Source organism: Bos indicus x Bos taurus, chromosome 8 (genome assembly GCF_003369695.1).
Source record: "Bos indicus x Bos taurus breed Angus x Brahman F1 hybrid chromosome 8, Bos_hybrid_MaternalHap_v2.0, whole genome shotgun sequence".
Classification (NCBI taxonomy): domain Eukaryota; kingdom Metazoa; phylum Chordata; class Mammalia; order Artiodactyla; family Bovidae; genus Bos; species Bos indicus x Bos taurus.
The window spans coordinates 81,925,255-81,948,414 of NC_040083.1; the positions used below are offsets into that span (position 1 = coordinate 81,925,255).

Sequence of the window (23,160 nt, forward strand, 5' to 3'; positions counted from 1 at the left end):
CATGAGAAACGCTGGGCTGGAAGAAGCACAAGCTGGAATCAAGATTTCCAGGAGAAATATCAATAACCTCAGATATGCAGATGACACCACCCTTATGGCAGAAAGTGAAGAGGAACTAAAAAGCCTCTTGATGAAAGTGAAAGTGGAGAGTGAAAAAGTTGGCTTAAAGCTCAACATTCAGAAAACAAAGATCATGGCATCTGGTCCCATCGCTTCATGGGAAATAGATGGGGAAACAGTGGAAACAGTGTCAGACTTTATTTTTTTAGGCTCCAAAATTACTGCAGATGGTGACTGCAGCCATGAAATTAAAAGACGCTTACTCCTTGGAAGGAAAGTTATGACCAACCTAGATAGCATATTCAAAAGCAGAGACATTACTTTGCCAACAAAGGTTCATCTAGTCAAGGCTATGGTTTTTCCTGTGGTCATGTATAGATGTGAGAGTTGGACTGTGAAGAAAGCTGAGCGCCGAAGAATTGATGCTTTTGAACTGTGGTGTTGGAGAAGATTCTTGAGAGTCCCTTGGACTGCAAGGAGATCCAACCAGTCCATTCTGAAGGAGATCAGCCCTTGGATTTCTTTGGAAGGACTGATGCTAAAGCTGAAACTCCAGTACTTTGGCCACCTCATGTGAAGTGTTGACTCATTGGAAAAGACTCTGATGCTGGGAGGGATTGGGGGCAGGAGGAGAAGGGGACGACAGAGGATGAGATGGCTGGATGGCATCACCGACTCAATGGACGTGAGTCTGAGTGAACTCCGGGAGTTGGTGATGGACAGGGAGGCCTGGCGTGCTGCGATTCGTGGGGTCACAAAGAGTCGGACATGACTGAGTGACTGAACTGATATGTATTACTAAATCAAAAGATAAATAATTTTATAAAAGAAAGAAAATAAAAAAGAAACTGGCAAATCTAGAGATAGGGCAGACCTCATGATTAATCCACCTCCATCGTAATCCCCTAATGACAGCAAAATAGTTCAGTCATTATGGGAGTCCCATTATACAACATACCACCCAAAAAGAGAGTATACACTTCTGCTCTAGCAGCCCAAGTAAAAGACCTCAGATGTTTTTTGGAGTGTATTTGCTTAAACTTATGCCCATCCCTAACCAATGACTGTGATCATGCAAATTTTACTAATTTAAGGCAGACTGTTTAAGACAACCAGAGTCTACCAGAGAAGCTAGTAGTGAGACTGGTATTCCCCGGAGTCTATGTAACAGTGACTTCTGAAAGAAAATCCAGGCACTGTTAGGAAGGAAAAAAGCAAGAAAAGATGCTGGGTAGGCACCCAACAAGGTCAACAATCATGAAGCAGCAGGCGAAGAGTTGTGGAAATACAGCATACACACATAAGACAATAGTATGAACAACAGTGCATAAGGACCAGAAATGATCATCAAGCAATCAGGGCTTGGTAAGGAGATCTATGGGAACAGCACATAAATGTACAAACAGAATCAGAGAAATGGGATCAGGGTTAAGTACAAGGAGGATGTATAATGTGATTACTCTGAATAAAAAACAACAAAGGAACCAGCTCCAAGAGGGTGTTGGAAGTAATTAAGCTAAAGAGCCCCTCCAAATTCCCATGAAAGAAGTCAATCAGTTTAGCAATTCTGCACCTTCAAAGCTGACTAGGTAAGGGATCACCGAGCCAAACTCAAATGTTTAAATAATGCCTTCCCTGAGTAATTGTGTGTGTATGTAAAATACAGCAGTCTCTAACTGTCTTATGGGTAGTTAGCAGAATATCTGACTCCAGATCTCAGATTATATAAAAACAGAGTAAACATTAAAAATGTTACATATAACATATATTCTGTATTACAAAATCAGCATTGGGCTTCTAAAGGAAAATGAAAAAACTACAGTCCTAAAAATCTGAAAAATGAAAACCATGGGATAAAGGATAATAAGAAGTATAGCCAGACAGATGTAAAATCATGCCATCCGGGGTCCTACCCACTGGATGCCATAACACTGACCACAACACCAATTCCTTTCCTCTTCCCCTTCCCTCTTACTCCCTAACCCCACTTCCCTTGATACCTATACTCTATTTTTCAAAGGTCTGAAAGAAGCAAAGAACTATAAAGCCCAATTCATCACTACGCAAAAGCATGACATAATCTCATCAAAACCTACCTTTTGTGATTTGGAAGTGATAATAATCCTCAAGTTTTACTTTCACAGTTCAAGAAAATGAATAAGCTAATTACTCTCACCATTTACTTTCTCTTATGAAGTTAGAAGCAAAGAGAATAGATCAACCTGGGTCCAATCAGAAGGAAAAAAACCACACAGCAGTTTGAATAAGGGAAATCAAATATAAAGAATTATTCACTATAACTGAGTTAACCAGGAGACTGGCTAGTCAAAAGTAAAAAGAAATCTAAAGAATATAGGAATAGCAGATATAAACAGCACCCACTACTTTCTGGTGCTGGAATTCAGCACCCAAGAACAACACCCCCTTTGACTCTACCCACCAGGCACCCGATAAGATCTAAATCTTATTGGAGAGGACACAGCCACGGCTAACCAAATGACAGTGAAGTCTCTATGGGTGCTGTGCCAGTAGAACTTGATGGAAATCCACCTTTTGTAACTTGCCAGATACCTACCGTACATGGTGCCAGGAAAACCTGGTTGCAAGCAAGTGTCTCACCAGAGGCGCTCTATTAAAAAAAAAAAAAAATCACCCAAGGGGAATGTTGGGGCAAGCTGCAGGTGACTAAGTGCTACTGGCCCCATTGCACCCCACGACTGGGCACCAGAGGAGCAGCACATGCCCAGGAGCCTGCTAGAGGGACTGCAGGTCCCAGGAGCCAGGCAGTCGGGGAGCTGAGCTCTGAGGAATCACTCAAGCTACAGAAGCTGGACACTGAGAAGTCATGTGGGCTGCAGGAGTGAGAGGCACTTGACCGGACAGTACATAAAATATCACACTGGTCTACTACTTGAACACAACCATGCTGACTGGATCTGATGAACAAGAAATGACAAAGTCCTTTAGATGCCTTATTAACACACATGCCAATAAACCCCGAGAAACTCATGGGTCCCCCACCTCAGTGAAGTAAATGGGGTTTAATAGTTTGAAGCAGCAGTTAGCAAACTTCTTCTATAAAGGTCCACATAATAAATATTTTAGGCTTTACGGATTCTGTCCTTTATTCTTTTTTTTTTTTCCCCAAACATTTAAAAATATTTTTAAAAATTCTTAGCTTACAAGTCACACAAAAACAGGTAATAGGCCAAATCAGACCCACAGCATGCAAGATATATACTCTGCAAGGTGAAATATAAGCTGCTCTAATGTACCACCTATCATGAAAAGAGGCACAGTTGTGCAGTAAGTTCTTTGAATTTTGAAGGCAACACATTCGCATGCACTATTTTGACCCATCTATAGAGTCATGGGTAAAGCTGCCTGCTTTGAGTAGAATCAGAGCAAGAGAAGGCTCTGAAGCTCAGATCCTTCAAGGATAAAGGTCTGCTCATTTACCGGGAAAAAATTCTAACCATCTAAGGCTCTGGCTGAGGGCCCAGGAAATACGGAATAAGTTGTACAAAGAAGTCATGGATATCAATTATGGCCTTATGGTCAACTAGAGGAACAAGGATTGTAAAAGTTTTACATATTTTCTATTTGCTCATTATATGTGTATGTGTATATATATGTATTAATATACATTATTTTATATATATATACACACACACACATACATATGTTAACAAATTTCCTTCTCTTTCCTTATCATTTTTATTTTATGGACAAGTTGTTAGAAGATGGCTTTACAATTTTGTCTTTACACAACAGAACATTCAGTGGGACTATGGCTGATTTTAGAAAGCGTTTAGAGACTCCTTTTAATTTTGGCATGAATCATAGACCACCACCCTACCCCGCTGGGGGTTACTGTCTCCTGTGCACAAGAGTGCGGAAGGACTCTTCGTTCTTAGAGAGTGGAGTGAAGACCGTAAGCAAACTGGCCCTGTCAATGGTGCCCAAGGGCAACAGCATGCTACACCTGCCGCTGTGGGTGTGCCCAGACTGCCAGTGCACACTGGCGAAGGAGGAGCGCCACAGTGGCCTCGACCAGCCGGCGATTTTACTGTTTTGAATGACACTCCTGGAGCACAGGTTTACACATCCTGGTGTATATACATGTAGCAAAGGAATTGTTGAGTCAAACAGTTAGCTCAGCTTGTGAAGAATCCGCCTACAATGCAGGAGACCCGGTTGGATTCCTGGGTCAGGAAGCCTGTCCCCTGGAGAAGGAATAGGCTACCTACTTCAGTATTCTTGGGCTTCCCTGGTGGCTCAGATGGTAAAGAATCTGCCTGCGATGCGGAAGACCTGGGTTTGATCCCTGGGTTGGGAAGATCCCCTGGAGGAGGACATGGCAACCCACTCCATTATTCTTGCCTGGAGAATCCCCATGGACAGTGGAGCCTGGTGAGCTATAGTCCTGGGGTCACAGAGTCAAACACAACTGAGTGACTAAGCCATGGCTGATTTTGAAATGTGACATAGTAAGTAATTAATACAATGACTCTTGGAATTGTGCATTTGCTCATTTGGAGAAAGAAAAAAATGTCTTCACTTGTAAGAATAGCTTTATCTTGTTGGGCAGAAATACAGTTAGTTGTTATACAATCAAACAAGAGGCCTTAATAAATTTTAAAAGCACATGTTCTGACCACAATGGACTTAAAATCAACAATAAACATACATGAAACCCTAAAATATTTGGAAATTAAATCCACACTTCTAAATAATCAATGGCTCAAAAAAGGGATCACATAGTAAACTGAAAATATCTTGAACTGATGACAAAAACATAAACATATCAAAATTTGGGGGATGCAACCTAAGCAGTGCTTAAAGAGAAATTTGTAACTGAACAGTTGTATTAGAAAAGAATAAAGGTCTCAAATCAATAACTTAAGCTTCTACCTTAAAAAACTAGAAAAAGAACAACAAACTAAACGTAAAGCAAGCAGAAGGAAAGCTATAATAAAGATTACAGCGGAAATCAATGAAAACAGAAAAACAACTGGTAAAATCAATGAAACAAAAAGTTGGTTCTTGAAAATATCAAAACCAATAAACTTTTAGCTACACTGAGCAAGAAGAGAAAAAGATACTAACTACCCCAATCAGAAATGAAACAGGAGGCATCACTGCTGACTCTATAGGATCACTTTTATGCCAACAAATGACACAACTTATATAATAGGGGGGGCGGGGAAATCCTAAAGAGAAGCAACTTACCAAAACTTACTCAAGAAGAAAGAGAAAATCAAAATTGACCTGTAACATGTAAAGACATTGAAGTTGTCATTTAAATTTTTCCAATAAAAATTCATGAACAGATAACTTCATGGATGAATTCCACCATATATTTAAAGAAGAAATAATACTAATCCTTTACAAACTCTTTCAGAAAATGTAAGAGGAGAGAACACTTCCCAACTCATATTAAAATGCCAGAATTGCCATAAGATCAGTCAAAGACAGCACAAGAAAATCACCTGCCAATATTCCTCAAAAACACAGACACAAAATCCTAAACAAAACATTACTAAACCAAATCCAGTAACACATAAAAAGGATTATATACCATGACCAAGTGGGATTTATCCTAGGAATGCAAAGCCAGTATAGCATTAAAAAATCAATTAATGCAATGAGTCATATTAATAGAATAAAGTAACTAACCACATGGTTATCTCAATAGATGCAGAAAAGCATCTAACAAAATCCAACATTTGTTCATGATAGGAACTCTCAACAATCTAGGAACAGAAGGAAAGTTTCCCAACTTTCTGAAGGGCATTTCTGAAAAGATCACAGTGCTACCATCATTCCTAATGGTAAAAGAGTAACAGGGAAGAACAAATCTGACTCCACATTAGACCTGTTTCTTTTGCTTTAGTTAACAATGATTGCATATAGTCTGAAATATATAGGATAACCTATTTTCAAGGCAGATCTTTAAAAGTCCATTCATATACAGATAAAAAGTTGCAGAAGAAGGAATAACATTTGTTGGAGGTTTACAACATCATGACCTGACCTATGTGGACAGCTGCAAGAACAAAGAATTCCTGCACCAACAGTCTGCAACAACCAACCAACCAAGTGAGAGTCAATTCCTAGGCAGGTTGATAAGTCCAGCGGTCCCCAAGAAGAGAGGGGTCTGGAATTCTCAAGGAGGAGGAAAGGACAAACTGTTTTTCCCTCTACATTCCTTAGGATTATATAACAATAATGTATCCTGCTTGAGGACAGTCTCTGAAAAAAAAAAAAACCTTCTGGCTAATCCTGTAATCTTAAAATGTAAATTATGGGAGTAGGTCTAGTAAGGTCTTTACAACCACCAGACATTCTTTTGATTCACTAAAATAACTAATTAAAAGTATATAACTCCATTGCTAATACTAGCAAGGGGGCACTCTTTCTGCCCCCTTCTGATGTCTATGTCAGAAGCTTTCTCTATCTCTTTTATACTTTAATAAAACTTTACTACACAAAAGCTCTGAGTGATCAAGCCTTGTCTCTGGCCCCAGATTGAATTCTTCTCCAGAGGCCAAGAATCCCAGCATCTTTCATGGTTCAGCAACAACATTTCACAAGGGCACCCTTTTCTCACTTTGCCCTTAAAAATGCTTTGCTGTAACCCTTCAGGGAGTTTGGGACTTGGGGGGTTGCGGGGAGAAATAAGCCACCTGTCCCCTTGCACGGTGCGGCAATAAACCTTTCTCTGCTCCAAACACTGACCTTTCAATTTTGTTTGGCCTCACTGTGCATTGGGCACACAAGATTAAATGCTTACCTCCTAAGATCAGGAACAAGTCAATAAGATCCACGCTCCTTACTTCTGTTCACAATGTATTAGAGGTTCTAGGCAAAAAAAAAAAAAATTAAGGCATCTAGATACAAAGATATATCTAGTCAATCCTAAAAGAAATCAGTCCTGAATATTAATTGAAAGAACTGATGCTGAAGCTCCAATACTTGGGCCACCTGATGCGAAGAACTGATTCACTGGAAAAGACCCTGATGCTGGGAAAGACTGAAGGCAGGAGGAGAAGGGAATGACAGAGGATGAGTTGGCTGGATGGCGTCACTGACTCGATGGACATGAGTTTGACAAGCTCTGGGAGTTGGTGATGGCCAAGAACCCTGGCATGCTGCAGTCCATGGGGTCGCAGAGTCGGACACGACTGAGCGACTGAACTGAACTGAGATACAATAAGTAAAAACTGTCTATATTTGCAAATGACATGATACTGTATGTAGAAAATTCTAAGGAATTCACACACAAAAAAACCCTGCTTAATATAATAGTAAAGTAAGGTTGCAGGACACAAGATAAATAAACAAAAATCAATTATATTTTTACGTATTGGCAATGAACAATCCAAAAACAAAATCTGAAAAACTCTACTCACAATAGCACAAAAAAGTTAAACACTTCAAAATAAAGTTAACAAAAGAAGGGCAAGACTTGTGCACTGAAAATTACAAAACATTGCTAAAAGAAATGAAATGTCGTACAAAACAGAAAGACAGTCCATGTTCATGTTAAGATGGCAACAGCAATTCTCCCCCAAACAAATCTACAGATTATATGCAGTTTCTATCAAAATCCATCACAGTAGGCTTTTTCGGAAAAAACGACAAAATGATACAAAAATTTATATGGAAATCTAAGGAAACCAGCATAGCCAAAACAATTTTGAAAAAGAAAAAAATATCAGAAGACTTATACTACCCAATTTCAAAACTAACTACAAAGATACCATATAATCAAGACAGTGCGGTGCTGGTATGAGAAGAGGCATAACAATGACTCAAACAGAAATGAGAGTCTAGAAATAATTTATGGTCACTTGATTTTTGACAAAGGTGCAAAGGCGATTAAATGGGAAAAGGATCTTTTTATTTTTCCTCAACAAATAATGCTAAAACAACTGGATATCCATACACACAAAAAAGATGAATTTGGACCCATACTGCATACCATACACAAAAGTTAGTAGAAATTGAACATGAACCTAAAGCATTATTTTTTTAAAAAACTGATAAACTGGACTTCCTCAAAATAAAAACTTGTATTTCAAAAGATACCACAGAGAAAATGAAAAGACAAGCAACAGACTGGGTAATAAATTATTTACTGAAATAATTTATAAAACATACATTGGGCTTGTACCCAGAATACACAAAGAATGTGTACAGCCCAATAAGAAGGCAAACCAATCCAAAAATGGACTAAAGATTTCAGTAGACATTTCAAAGACAACATAGGAACAGTATATAAGTATTTGAAAATTTGTTCAACATCATTAGCCAATACAGAAACGCAAATTAAAACTAATATGAGATACTACTTCATACTAAGATGGCTATGAAAAAAGACACAGTAACAAGTCAAGATATGGAAAAATTGAAACTCTCACACAATGCTTCTGGGAACATGATACTGTATGGCCATATTGGAAAACAGTTTAGCTGTTTCTTAAAAAATTAAAATGTGAACCTACTACACAACCCAGTAATCTCCTTATGGGTATTTATCCAAGAAAAATGAGAACATATGTCCACACAAAGACTTGTACATGAATGCTCATAGCAGCATTATTCATAATAGCCAGAAAGTAAAAACAACTGATGTCCATCAACTGATGAATGGATAAAGAAAATGTAGTATAATCATACAATGGTTATTTATCAATAAACAGGAACAAACTACGGATACATGCTACAGCATGGATGAATCTCAAAACCATTATGCTAAATGAAGCCAGACATAAGACGGCACTTATTTCATAAATCCATCTCCATAAAAGGCTAATTGATAGTGATAGAAAGCAAATCAATGGTTTCCTGAGGCTAAAAGCCAGCACCAGGTCTGAGTACAAAACCTGCAGAGGCAAACTTATTAAGGTGATGTAAAATTTCTAAAACTGAATTGTTGTGATCACTGCACAATCTCAAAAATCTTCTAAATTTACTAAAAATCACTTAATTATTTAGAAAAGAGGATACAGTTCCAAAAGGTGATTTTTTTATATGAACTTTGCTTTCCTGTTATTAGAGATACGTAAGAGGAAGATTATAGATGTTCCTATCTTAACAGGGAAATGTTTTCTACACACTCAGCACAGTTTATTGAAGAGCCTAAGAGAATGAATGGACCAGGGAACTCTGCAAAGTCTCTTCAAAAACCAGTCCAAAAATGTCTCTTTTTTTAATGTGTTTCATGGGGTAGTGATAGGCTTGCTACCATTATTACATGGGTTTGGTCTATCTTTTTAAGGTAAACGTTTTTCCTGTTACAGCTACAAACAAAGTAAAATAAAGATATGTAAAAATAGAGATCTGTATTTTTCATGTTCTTAAAAAAGAAAGTCCAAAAAATAAGTGTGATATTTAGTAGAAAATTTTCAATGCTCAAGATTTGCCTTTTTATCTACTTTATTTTCTGATGAACTTTTAAAGTTTTTCCTTCTCTACTAAAACACTGCAAAGTCAATGCACTTCTTTTATAGATGTTTCTTTCATACTAAAAGATCAGTCTTTCAAGATCTATGAACAAAAACAGAAAATGTACATACCCCAGCCTAAAATAAAATTGAATAAATCCATTTTGGGGTGGGGGGGATCAAGATGGCAGAATAAGAGGACATGCAGGTCACCTTCCCCCATAAATAGAGCAAAAACACATCTATATGTGGAACAATTCTCAAGGAAAACTACCTGGAAACTGGCAGAAGAACTGTAAAATCAAAGCTATAATAAAGATACACACATAATCGGGCAGGACAGAAAGAAGAGTAATGAGTTGGACCTATGCCCCTGGGAGGGGACTAAAAGGAAAAGGGAGATCACACAAGCAGACACTTATCCTGTGAAAGTGAGTGGGTCAAGCCACAGAATGGGTGTCCCAGTCCTGGGGACCGATGTGGATGAGACAAGCCCCCTTGGCTGCTACTAGGACAGATAGACTGAAGAAGTCAAGGCTCCACTAGTAAGAGGTGCATAGGTATTGCCTCACCACTAGACAGGGAGGAGGGAGGTCTGTCTTAGAGGCTGCTCCCTTGCCACATTCCCCACTCCACTCTGAGAAAAATCCCTGCCCCTTCTCTGTCCCTGTCACAGCTTGGCCCTGGCTCTAGAGTAGCCAGGACCTGGGGAAAGATTCAATCTAGGGACACCGAGGCGACAAGAGGGTCTGTAGGGTGTGGGCCTGCTAAGACAGCAGTAGCCACTGTTGATGCTTATTTACAGTACCACAGTGCCAGTGGGGAAGTCCAATTATCTCAACAGATGCAGAAAAATCATTTGACAAATTTCAACATTCATTCATGATAAAAATTGGATACGGTGGGAATATATCTCAACATAACAAGAGACATTTATGACAAATCCACAACCAACATAATTAAGACCCAACTATTAAATGAAATTAAAACTTTCAACTGTTTCAGCTGAAACCCTTTCAGCTAAATTAAAAATCCAGACAAAGATGCCCACTCTTGTCATTTCCATTGCTGTGTCCTAGACACAGCAATAAGACAAGAAAAATAAATAAAAGGTATCCAAACTGGAAGGAAAGAAGTAAAACTGTCACTATTTGCAGATGACATGATACTCTATAGAGAACCTTAGAGCTTCCACCCAAAACTATAAGTATAAATGAAATCAGCAAGACTACAGGATACAAGATTAATATGTAGAAATCTATTGTATTAATAATCTGTTACACTAATAATGAAACATCAGAAAAAGTAAAACAATAAACGTATTTAAAATTGTACCCCAAAAAATAAACATAGGAATAAACTTACAAAGGAAGTAAAAGACTTACACTCTGAAAATTATAAAGCAATGATGAAGGAAACTGAAATGATTCAAAAGAAAAGGGGGAATAAAATAGAAATGGAAAGCTAACTCATGTGCTTGGACTACATGAATTAAAATTATTAAAGTGTCCATACTATCCAAAGCAATCTACAGATTTAATGTAATCCCTATCAAAATACCCCTAACATTTTTCACAGAATGAAAACAAATAATCCTAAAATTATATGGAACCACAAAAAAAAAAACCCTGAACTGCCAAAGCATCCTGAGAAAAAAAACAGTAAAGCTGGAGGTACAACCCTCCCTGACTTCAGACTATAATGCAAAGCCACAGTAATCAAAACAGCATGGTATTGTCAGAAAAAGACACACAGATCAATGAAACAGAATACAGAGCCCCAAACAAATCTATGCACCAATGGTCAATTACTCTATGACAAAGGAGGCAAGAATATACAATAGAGAAATGATAGTCTCTTGAATAACTGGTGTTAGGAAAACTGTACAACCATATGTAAAACAATGAGATTAGGTTATTTCCTCACATCACATACAAAAATAAACTCAAAATGGTTTAAAGACCTAAATGTTTACAACCTGAAACCATAAAACTCCCCAAACAGAACAGAGGTAGAACAGTTTTACACAAATATAGCAGTATTTTCTTCGGTCAGTCTTCTATGGAAAAATAAATAAAAGCAAAAACAAACAAATGGGTCTCCATCACCTCCACTAGCTTTATTGGTAGTAATGCTTCCTAAGGCCCACTTGATATCACACTCCAGGATGTCTGGCTCTAGGTTAGTAACCACACACCATCATGGTTATCCAGGTCATTAAGACCTTTTTTGTATATCTCTTCTGTATATTCTTGTGACTTCTTCTTAATCTCTTTTGCTTCTGTGAGCTCCTTGCCATTTCGTCTCTTCTCATGCCCATCTTTGCATGAAATGTTCCCTTGATATCTTCAATTTTCTTGAAGAGATCTCTAGTCTTTCCTATTCTACTGTTTTCCTCTAATTCTTTGCATTGTTCAATTAAGAAGGCTTTCTTATTTCTTGCTGCACTTTTCTGGAACTCTAGATTCAGTTTGGTATATCTTTCCCTTTCTCCTTTGCTTTTTTTCTTCTCTTATTTTCTCAGCTATTTGTAAAGCCTCCTCAGACAACCACTTTGCCTTCCTGCATTCCTTTTCTTTGCAATGGTCTTCATCACGGCCTCTTGCACAACGTTACGAATACAGTTCTTCAGGCACTCATCTACCAGAACTAACCTCTTGAATCTATTTATTACCTCCACTGTATAATCATAAGGGATTTGATTTAGGTCATGCCTGAATGACCTAATGGTTTTCCCTACCTTCCTTAATCTCAGCCTGAATTTTGGAATAAATAGCTCACGATCTGAGCCAGTCAGCTCCACAACTTTTTGCTGACTGTATAGAGCTTCTCTATCTTTGGAGGCAAAGAATATAATCAATCTGATTTCGATATTGACCACCTGGTGATGTCCATGTGTAGAGTCATCTCTTGTGTTGCTGGAAAAGGGTTTTTGCTATCAGTGTGTTCTCTTGACAAAACTCTGTTACCCTTTCCCCTGCTTCATGTTGTACTCCAAGGCCAATTCTGCCTGTTACTCCAGGTATCTCTTGACTTCCTACTTTTGCACTCCAACCTTCTATGATGAAAAGAACATCCTTTTTTTTTTTTCTGGTGTAAGTTCTAGAAGGTCTTTAAGTCTTCATAGAGCCATTCAACTTCAGCTTCTTCAGCATTAGTAGCTGAGCTATAGACCTGGATTACTGTGATGCTGAATGGCTTGCTCTGGAAACAAATTGAGATTGCTCTGTCATTTTTAAGACTGCACCCAAGTATTGCATTTCGGACTCTTCTGTTGACTATGAGGGCTACTCTATTTCTTCTAAGGGACTATTTTCCACAGTAGTAAATATAATGACCATCTGAATTAAATTTGCCCGTTCCCATCCATTTTAGTTCACAGATTTCTAAAATGTCAATTTTCACTCTTGCCATCTCCTGCTTGACCACATCCAATTTACCCTGATTCATGGACCTAACATTCCAGGTTCCTATGCAATATTGTTCTCTGCTGCTGCTAAGTCCCTTCAGTCATGTCCAACTCTGCGCGACCCCACAGACGGCAGCCCACCAGGCTCCCCTGTCCCTGGGATTCTCCAGGCAAGAATACTGGAGGGGGTTGCCACTTCCTTCTCGAATGCATTAAAGTGAAAAGTCAAAGTGAAATCACTCAGTCGTGTCCGACTCTAAGCGACCTCATGGACTGCAGCCTATCAGGCTCATCCATCCATGGGATTTTCCAGGCAAGAGTACTACCTTTACCACCAGACACATCCACAACTGAGTGTCATTTCCACTCTGATCCAGCTCTCTTTCTGGAGCTGTCTCTCCACTCCTCCCCAGTAGCATATTGGACACCTATAAACCTAGAGTGTCATTAAAGGACTGAAAAAGTATGGACCAACAGAAGAAGAAGATATTAAGAAGAGGTGGCAAGAATACACAGAAGAACTATACAGAAAAGATCTTCATGACCCAGATAATCATGATGGTGTGATCACTCACCTAGAGCCAGACATCCTGGAGTGCAAAGTCAAGTGAGCCTTAGGAAGCATCACTATGAACAAAGCTAGTGGAGGTGATGGAATTGCAGTTGAGCTATTTCAAATTCTAAAAGATGATGCTGTTAAAATGCTGCACTCAATATGCCAACAAATTTGGAAAACTCAGCAGTGGCCACAGGACTGGAAAAGGTCAGTTACCATTCCAGTCTCAAAGAAAGGCAATGCCAAAGAATGTTTAAACTACTGCACAATTGCATTCATCTCACACACTAGCAAAGTAATGCTCAAAATTCTCCAAGCCAGGCTTCAACAGTACATGAACTGAGAACTTCCAGATGTTCAAGCTGGACTTAGAAAAGGCAGAGGAACCAGAGATTAAATAGCCAACATAAACTGGATCATTGAAAAAGCAAGAGAATTCCAGAAAAGCATCTACTTCCGCTTCACTGAGTATGCTAAAGCCTTTGACTGTGTGGATCACAACAAACTGTAGAAAATTCTTAAAGAGATGGGAATACCAGACCACCTTACCTGCCTCTTGGGAAGTCTGTATGCAGGTCAAGAAGCTACAGTTATAACTGGACATGTAACAATGGATTGGTTCCAAATTGGGAAAGGAGTATGTCAAGGCTGTATATTGTCACCTTGCTTACTTAACTTATATGCACAGCACATCATGCAAAGTGCTGGACTGGATGAAGTACAAGCTGGAATCAAGATGCTGGGAGAAATATCAACAACCTCAGATATGTAGATGATACCACCCTTATGGCAGAAAGTCAAAAGGAACTAAAGAGCCTCCTGATGAAAGCGAATGAGGAGAGAGAAAAAGCTGGCTGAAAACTCAATATTCAAAAAACAAAGATCATGGCATCCAGTCTCATCATTTCATGGCAAATATGTGAGAAAACAATGGAACAGTGACAGCCTTTATTTTCTTAGGCTCCAAAATCACTGCAGATGGTGTCTGTAGCCATGAAATTAAAAGACGCTTTTCCTTGGAAGAAAAGCTATGACAAAACTAGGTCACATATTAAAAAGCAGAGACATTACTTTACCAACAAAGGTCCGTACAGTCAAAGCTACAGTTGTTCCAGTAGTCATGTATGGATATGAGTTGGACCATTAGGAAAGCTGAGCGCAGAAGAATTGATGCTTCTGAACTGTGGTGTTGGAAAAGACTCTTGAGAGTCCCTTGGACTGCAAGGAGATCGAAGCAGTCAATCCTGAAGGAAATCAGTCCTGAATATTCATTGGGAGAACTGACGCTGATGCTGAAAATCCAATACTTTGGCCATCTGATGTGAAGAACTGGCTCATTGCAAAACATCCTGGTGCTGGGAAAGATTGAAGGAAGGAGGAAAAGGGGATGACAGAGGATGAGATGGTTGGATAGCATCAATGACTTGATGGACATGAGTTTGAGCAAGCTCCAGGAGTTGGTCATGGGTAGGGAAGCCTGGCATGTTGCAATCCATGAAGTTGCAAAGAGTTGGACACAACTGACCAACTGAACTCAATCAACCTGGAGGGATTCATCTTTCAGTGTCATATCTTATTCCTTTTCATACTGTTCATGGGGTTCTCAAGGCAAGAATACTGGAGTGGTTTGCCATTCTGTTCTCCAAAATGGCGCCCAATTAAATTTTAACATTGTTGCACAGCAAAGGAAACCATCAAGAAAACAAAACCACAACTTACAGAATACGAGAAAATATTTGCAAATTATGCAAATGACAAGAAGTAAATGTACAGAGCTCATACTACTTAACATCAAAAACTAAACAACCCAATCAAAATATGGGCAGAAGACCTGAATAAACATCTTTCCAAAGAAGACATACAGATGACTAACAGGCACATGAAAAGATGCTCAACTTCACTAATGATAAAAAATGCAAATCAAAACCTCAAGAGATATCACCTTATACCTATCAGAAAGGCCATTATCAAAAAGTCTACATATAACAAATGTTGTCAGGGATGTGAAGAAAAGGGAACCCTCCTTCACTGTTAGTAGAAATATAAACTGGTGCCAACCACTATGAAAATCAGTATGAAGGCTCCTTAAAAAACTAAGAATAAAACTACCATATGATTCACTCTGTGTATGTTTCTGGAAAAAACAAAAACACTAATTTGAAAAGGTACATCCAGCCCAATGTTTACAGCAGCACTATTTATAATAGCTGAGATATAAAAACAACCCAAATACCCAATCAAGAGATGACTGGATTAAGATGTGAGTTATATAAAAACAATGTAATATTCAGTTCAGTCGCTCAGTCGTGTCCGATTCTTTGTGACCACATGAATCGCAGCACACCAGGCCTCCCTGTCCATTACCAACTCCCAGAGTTCACTCAAACTCATATGCATCGAGTTGGTGATGCCATCCAGCCATCTCATCCTCTGTCGTCCCCTTCTCCTCCTGCCCCCAATCCCTCCCAGCATCAGGGTCTTTTCCAATGAGTCAGCTCTTCGCATGTGGTGGCCAAAGTACTAGAGTTTCAGCTTTAGCATCATTCCTTCCAAAGAAATCCCAGGGCTGATCTCCTTTAGAATGGACTGGTTGGATCTCCTTGCAGTCCAAGGGACTCTCAAGAATCTTCTCCAACACCACAGTTCAAAAGCATCAATGCTTCAGCGCTCAGCCTTCTTCACAGTCCAACTCTCACATCCATACATGACCACAGAAAAAACCACAGCCTTGACTAGACGGACCTTTGTTGGCAAAGTAATGTCTCTGCTTTTGAATATGCTATCTGGGTTGGTCATAACTTTCCTTCTAAGGAGTAAGCGTCTTTTTTTTTTTTTTTTTTTAATTTTTTAACCGGCAGCCGCCCCCGCGCTAAGTACAGCGCCGGCCCCGCCCCGTGTCCAGCTAACTGGTCACGTGACCGCACCAGTAAGCGTCTTTTAATTTCATGGCTGCAGTCACCATCTGCAGTGATTTTGGAGCCCAAAAAGATAAAGTCTGACACTGTTTCCACTGTTTCCCCATCTGTTTGCCATGAACTGATGGGACCAGATGCCATGATCTTTGTTTTCTGAATGTTGAGCTTTAAGCCAACTTTTTCACTCTTCTCTTTCACTTTCATCAAGAGGCTTTTTAGTTCCTCTTCACTTTCTGCCATAAAGGTGGTGTCATCTGCATATCTGAGGTTATTGATATTTCTCCCAGCAATCTTGATTCCAGCTTGTACTTCATCCAGCCCAATGTTTCTCATGATGTACTCTGCATAGAAGTTAAATAATCAGGGTGACAATATACAGCCTTGACATACTCCTTTTCCTATTTGGAACCAGTCTGTTGTTCCATGTCCACTTCTAACTGTTGCTTCCTGACCTGCATATAGGTTTCTCAAGAGGCAGGTCAGGTGGTCTGGTATTCCCATCTCTTTCAGAATTTTCCAGTTTATTGTGATCCACACAAAGTGAGCCATAAAAAATAATGAAATTTGTAGCAACATGGATGAACCTGGAAGATATTATGCTTAGTGAAATAAATGAGACAGAGGAAAAAAATACTGTATTGTATCACTTATATTTGGAATCTAAAAAATAATAAAAATGAAGGTATAATACCGAAAAAGACTCATAGATACAGAAAAAGACTCACAGATATAGAAAACAAATTTGTGGTTACCAAAGCAGAGAAGGAAAGGGGGGAGGGGCAAACTAGGAGTATGGGATTAACAGACACAAACTACTACATATAAAATAGATAAGCAACTATACTGTATAGTACATGAAATTATTCCCATTATCTTGTAATGCCTATAATGGAGTATAATCTGCAAAAACACTGTAACTTGAAACTAACCCAATATTGTAAATTGACTATATTTCAATTTTAAAATAATAATAATACATTTGATGCTGATTTCCAGGCTGACTTGAGGCTCCACCACTACCAACCTGAAACTGCCACTGATGTGAGGTTTCCTAGGCTGTCTCTGTGGCCTGGACAACCAATCCAACTTTTTACTGGCCAGGATGGCCTACCTTTAACTGGTTTTCATAAATACAAAATTTGTATAATTGTTACTGGAACTACTTGGTGAAATATGGAACTAGTTAAAAGTACCATTTATTTTTAAATGTACACACACAGTTTCACATACAAGCAGCACCACATCTTTCACATTCAGCTAATCAATCAAGTTAATGTTTTTTATTACAGTATAGAAAACTCAGATCTTCCAAAATCATGTTTGCTTAGTAAGTGTTTTTCAAGAAATCAAGAGGTACATGACTAAATAATGAAAAGGGTGAATTAAAATATATAATATACCAAGGTATAGTTAACTCACTTTTAAAGAAGCAGGGTCTAACTTTTACTCTGCCAGAAAGAGGGCTTTGATATAACTAGGAAAAGCAAATTCTTTTCTGATGCGGTCTTTCTTGTACACATATGAATAACGTATATGAGGGCTTACTTCCCTACGAATCTAGTGCAGTATATTAGATTGAAATAGCATTTTACGTTTAATGGATAAACTCACAATGATTATGTTTTCTATCAAAGTTTTTGTACAAGTGATCCCAACACGTGGTATGAATTCTACCATTTGTAACAATCTTTCCTCTCCTCCTGAGGGAAGTAATGAAAAAATGTTTTGAGCTGCACACCACTGAAGGTGAGTGACATCCGGAAAGAACTGAATATTGGTGGCCCAAAAGTGCCCTACTCATGTGATAAAAAGTCAACCACATCTCAGTTATGATGCATTAAATGGGAAAAGGGTTAGAATGAAACCAGGAGCCCGAGAGCTTTCCAACAATTTCAGATTACGACAAACATTCCAACATAGGTCTTTGCTGGAAAATTCCTCAGCCTTTCCTTGACATTCTGGTCCCAAATTTCCTATGTTTTTAAAACTCCAAATCTTTTTTCCCTTTCCGGACTCTTCCAGCCCATGCAACATGACCATAGAGGGTTCATGTTGTAAACGCGTCCACGTAAAAAATTACCGAAAAAGCAAGCTAAACTAACATCCCCAACCCTCCGCAAAAAAAAAAAAAAAAAAAAAAAAAACCACCTCCCCAAGGCTTTGGACGCTATTTGGCCTGCCATTCCAAAAAAGTGAGTTTCTGGGAAATTGTCGCCCATCAGAACCCAACTCTCCTCCTAAGATGCAAAGCTGGGAAAGCAGGAAGGGTAACAAACCGCCCCGGGCTCCTCTAATTGGGCCCCCACCACCCAGCACTCTGGGGGCGGGGGGCGGTGCGACGAGCAGGCAGCCAGCTTTAAAGGGTGATGAATTTTAAATGGCGAGCTTTTCAGAGCGCCCAAGGATCCAGGGCAAAGAAAGTCACCTTTGCTCCTGTCCTTTTAAGCTGCCTCCGCTTAATGAACAGAAAGAAGCAAAACAGCAATCCCCAGTTCCCACAGCTATGGGGAGGGCTCCCTTCCGCTCGACCCCTCGGTCGGCTCCACCCCCTGAGCCTGCCCCGCCCTCTAACCACGCCCCTAGCCTGCGGCCCCGCCCCCCAGGGTTGGCCCCACCTCAAACCTCTATCCACTTCGCAGCCCCGCTCACCGCCCAAGCCCTGCTCACTCACCTAGGTGCGGTGCGCGCAGCGGACGTTCTTGCGAGCCTTTCCCCCCTACCCCAACCCACACCCTCAAGCTGACGTGTCGGCCAGACCCCCGAGGGAGGCAAACGCCTTCACTCGCGCTCTGCGGCCTCTCTCTTACCGGTGGTCCGCGCCAGAGCAACTTCAGCAGTTTGGGCAGTGGCGGCAAGGCTGCCAACCGCCCGGGTTCTGTGGCTTGAAAATTTGACTTTGCCTCGTATTGGTTTTTGTGTTCTGTTTTGACTCTTAGAATTTTCCCGCGGCTGTTCGGCAGCTGAGCCGCGCGCGCACGTATTCGCAGTGCACTCTGGGGCTTGGCCAGCGACCCTGCACCCCGGCGGCCTCGCGGGAAAATTCCGACGAATCTCGTGCTCGTGGGGCGGGACGCGGGCCCAGGCTCGGCCGGAAGTCGGTCCGTTGGGGCGGGCCTAGGCGAGGGGTCCTACTGAGGCTGCCTTAGTTGTTCCCGAGGACTAAGCTGGTGTCGTGGGTTTCAAGTAGACCGCAGGAAGGACCTGAAGGGGGAAAACCCTGGGTTTTTAAATAGGTTGTTGCTCAATTTCAAGATTCTGTTCAAAATGCAGAAAATTTTTTAAAGAAAAATTGAGTCTTTGTCAGGAATGTAAAACCACTAAACAAAACCTAGAATATTTTCTAGGTATAGTCACATAAAAAAGGGAATCTTTCTTTGGATCCCTCACCACCAGCAAAATCAGTTCCATACAGTGGTTGATTGGGTTCAAATCAGTTCTACGCTGCATTTAAACCACTTAAATGGAAGGCATCTTTTTTTGTTTTTTTACAAACTTCCATTTTTGTCGTATTAGCGTGTCTTGGTGGATTTTTAATTCTTGAACCTAGTAATGCATGAAGTTTTTTCATAGATGTTTAAGTTGTTAAAAAAATTTTTTTTGAGGAAATATTTTTAAGATTTAACTTTTTTTTATCTATGACTTACAATTGTAAAATTACAATTTTACAGGTGCTTTCAAAAAACAAGGCAAGGTACACACATAATAAAAATAACCAAGCACCTTCAGCCTTCTTTAATGAAGGAATACCTACTTTACCAAATAAATTGGATTCAGGGATTAGATAATATATTAAATTTGTAAGTAAGGAAGTTAATGTGTTGGATAACTGTAACAAAAAAAATTTTTTTTTTTTTTATTAAAAGTGAAGGTGCTCAGTCGTGTCTGACTCTTTACAACCCCATGGACTGTAGCCTACCAGGATCCTCAGTCCATGGGATTTTTCAGACAAGAATACTGGAGTGGGTTGCCATTTCCTTCTCTGGGGGATCTTCCCGACCCAGGGATCGAACCCGGGTCTCCTGCATTGAAGGCAGGCACTTTACCGTCTGAGCTACCAGGAAAGCCTAAAAGACCCAATCAAGGAGCTACAAAAAGAACCCTATCTAGAATTTGGGACAGAATTAGCAAGAACTGTAGCTATATAAAGGAATGAGATGTTAAACATATTCTTGAAAATATTCTCTGCCAGCTAAAGAGGTCTGTGCTTATTTGATGTGTGCCTAGTTCAATGTCTTCCCTGGTGGCTTCCCAGAACTTCCCTGGTGGCTCAGATGGTAAAAGCGTCTGGCTACAACGTGGGAGAACTGGGTTCAATCCCTGGGTCGGTAAGATCCCCTGGAGAAGGAAATGGCAACCCACTCCAGTACTCTTGCCTGGAAAATCCCATGGACGGAAGAACCTGGTGGGCTGCAGCCCATGGGGTCCCAAAGAGTCGGACACGACTGAGCCATTTCATTTCACTTCACTTAGTTCAACGTAGGTAGATCCACAGCAGAGCTTAGGTAGAGAGCTACATACTTGAGTGACATTCATCATGCCCCTTGGCCTTAGGAAGAAAGTCATTTTTGTGGTGACAAATACGAGCAAGTTTAAGTTTGTTTACCAGCAAGGGAAGCCACTAAACTATGTATTTCTTTAGAGAAAATATGTTCTGTTACTGAAGAAAGCTGAGCGCCGAAGAATTGATGATTTTGAACTGTGGTGTTGGAGAAGATTCTTGAGAGTCCCTTGGACTGCAAGGAGATCCAACCAGTCCATTCTAAAGGAGATCAGTCCTGGGTGTTCTTTGGAAGGACTGATGCTAAAGCTGAAACTCCAGTACTTTGGCTACCTCATGCTAAGAGTTGACTCATTGGAAAAGACCCTGATGCTGGGAGGGATTGGGGGCAGGAGGAGAAGGGGACCACAGAGGATGAAATAGCTGGATGGCATCACCGACTCAACGGACGTGAGTCTGAGTGAACTCCGGGAGTTGGTGATGGACAGGGAGGCCTGGCGTGCTGCGATTTATGGGGTCGCAAAGAGTAGGACATGACCGAGTGACTGAACTGAACTGAATGTTAATTGAGGTCCTGCCGTATTATAGTTTTGTGCTGAACTGTGCTAAATTGCTTCAGTTGTGTCCGACTCTTGACCCTATGGGCCATATCCCAGCAGGCTTCTCTGTCCATAGGATTCTCTAGGCAAGAACACTGGAGTGGGTTACCATGCTCTTCTTCAGGGGATCTTCCCGACCCAGGGACAGAACTAGCATCTCTTCAATTCCCTTCAGTCACTCAGTCATGTCCGACTCTTTGCGACCCCATGAACCTCAGCAGGCCAGGCCTCCCTGTCCATCACCAACTCCCGGAGTTCACCGAAAACCATCTTCACTGACTCGGTGATGCCATTCAACTATCTCATTCTCTGTCCTCCCCTTCTCCTCCTGCCCCCAATCCCTCCCAGCATCAGGGTCTTTTCAAATGAGTGAGCTCTTTGCATCAGGTGGCCAGAGTATTGGAGTTTCAGCTTCAACAACAGTCCTTCTGATGAACACCCAGGACTGATCTCCTTTAGGATGGACTGGTTGGATCTCCTCGAAGTCCAAGGGACTCTCAAGAGTCTTCTCCAACACCACAGTTCAAAAGCATCAATTCTTCTAGACTCGGCTTTCTTCATAGTCCAACTCTCACATCCATACATGACCACTGGAAAAACCATAGCCTTGACTAGACGGACCTTTGTTGGCAAAGTAATGTCTCTTTTTTTTTTTTTTAATTTTTTAATTTTATTTTATTTTTAAACTTTACATAATTGTATTAGTTTTGCCAAATATCAAAATGAATCCGCCACAGGTATACACATGTTCCCCATCCTGAACCCTCCTCCCTCCTCCCTCCCCATACCATCCCTCATATGATATCTAGGTTGGTCAGAGCTTTCCATCCAAGGAGTAAGCGTCTTTTAATCTCATTGCTGCAATCACCATCTGCAGTGATTTTGGAGCCCAGAAAAATAAAGTCTCTCACTGTTTCCACTCTTTCCCCATCTATTTGCCTTGAAGTGACTGGATGCCATGATCTTAGTTTTCTGAATGTTGAGCTTTAAGCCAACTTTTTCACTCTCCTCTCTCACTTTCATCAAGAGGCTCTTTAGTTCCTCTTCACTTTCTGCCATTAAGGTGGTGTCATCTGCATATCTGAGGTTATTGATATTTCTCCCAGCAATCTTGATTCCAGCTTGTGCTTCTTCCAGCCCACAGTTTCTCATGATGTACTCTGCATAGAAGTTAAATAAGCAGAGTGACAATATACAGCCTTGACTTACTCCTTTTGCTATTTGGAACCAGTCTGTTGTTCCATGTCCACTTCTAACTGTTGCGTCCTGACCTGCATATAGGTTTCTCAAGAGGCAGATCAGGTGGTCTGATATGCCCATCTCTTTCAGAATTTTCCACGGTTTATTGTGATCCTCACAGTCAAAGGCTTTGGCATAGTCAATAAAGTAGAAATAGATGTTTTTCTGGAACTTTTGTTTTTCGATGATCCAGTGGATGTTGGCAATTTGATCTCTGGTTCCTCTGCCTTTTCTAAAACCAGCTTGAACATCTGGAAGTTCACAGTTCACATATTGTTGAAGCCTGGCTTGGAGAATTTTAAGCATCACTTTACTAGCATCTCCTATATTGGCAAGTGGGTTCTTTACCCCTAGCACCACCTGGGAGTACCCATAGTAGTTTTATGTCTTTTAAATTCAGTAGTTAATAAAGAGTTGCATGACTCAACAGTA

The 23,160-nt window shown here is 40.3% G+C and overlaps 1 protein-coding gene across 12 annotated transcripts in view; it reads right to left on the bottom strand.

Moving 5' to 3' along the window:
* Positions 1–19,402, bottom strand: part of FANCC (FA complementation group C) — a 342,060-nt gene extending 322,658 nt beyond the window's left edge. For 10 of the 12 annotated variants that reach the window (XM_027550186.1, XM_027550184.1, XM_027550191.1 and 7 more), the window contains exons 1-2: positions 19,200–19,402; positions 6,857–6,924 (exon numbers count right to left, since the gene is read on the bottom strand). The gene's annotated coding sequence lies outside the window, so the exon portion shown is untranslated. The remainder of the gene's footprint in view (positions 1–6,856; positions 6,925–19,199) is intronic. The other 2 variants (XM_027550193.1, XM_027550192.1) reach the window with 1 other exon arrangement.
* Between the last annotated feature and the right edge of the window lie 3,758 nt (positions 19,403–23,160).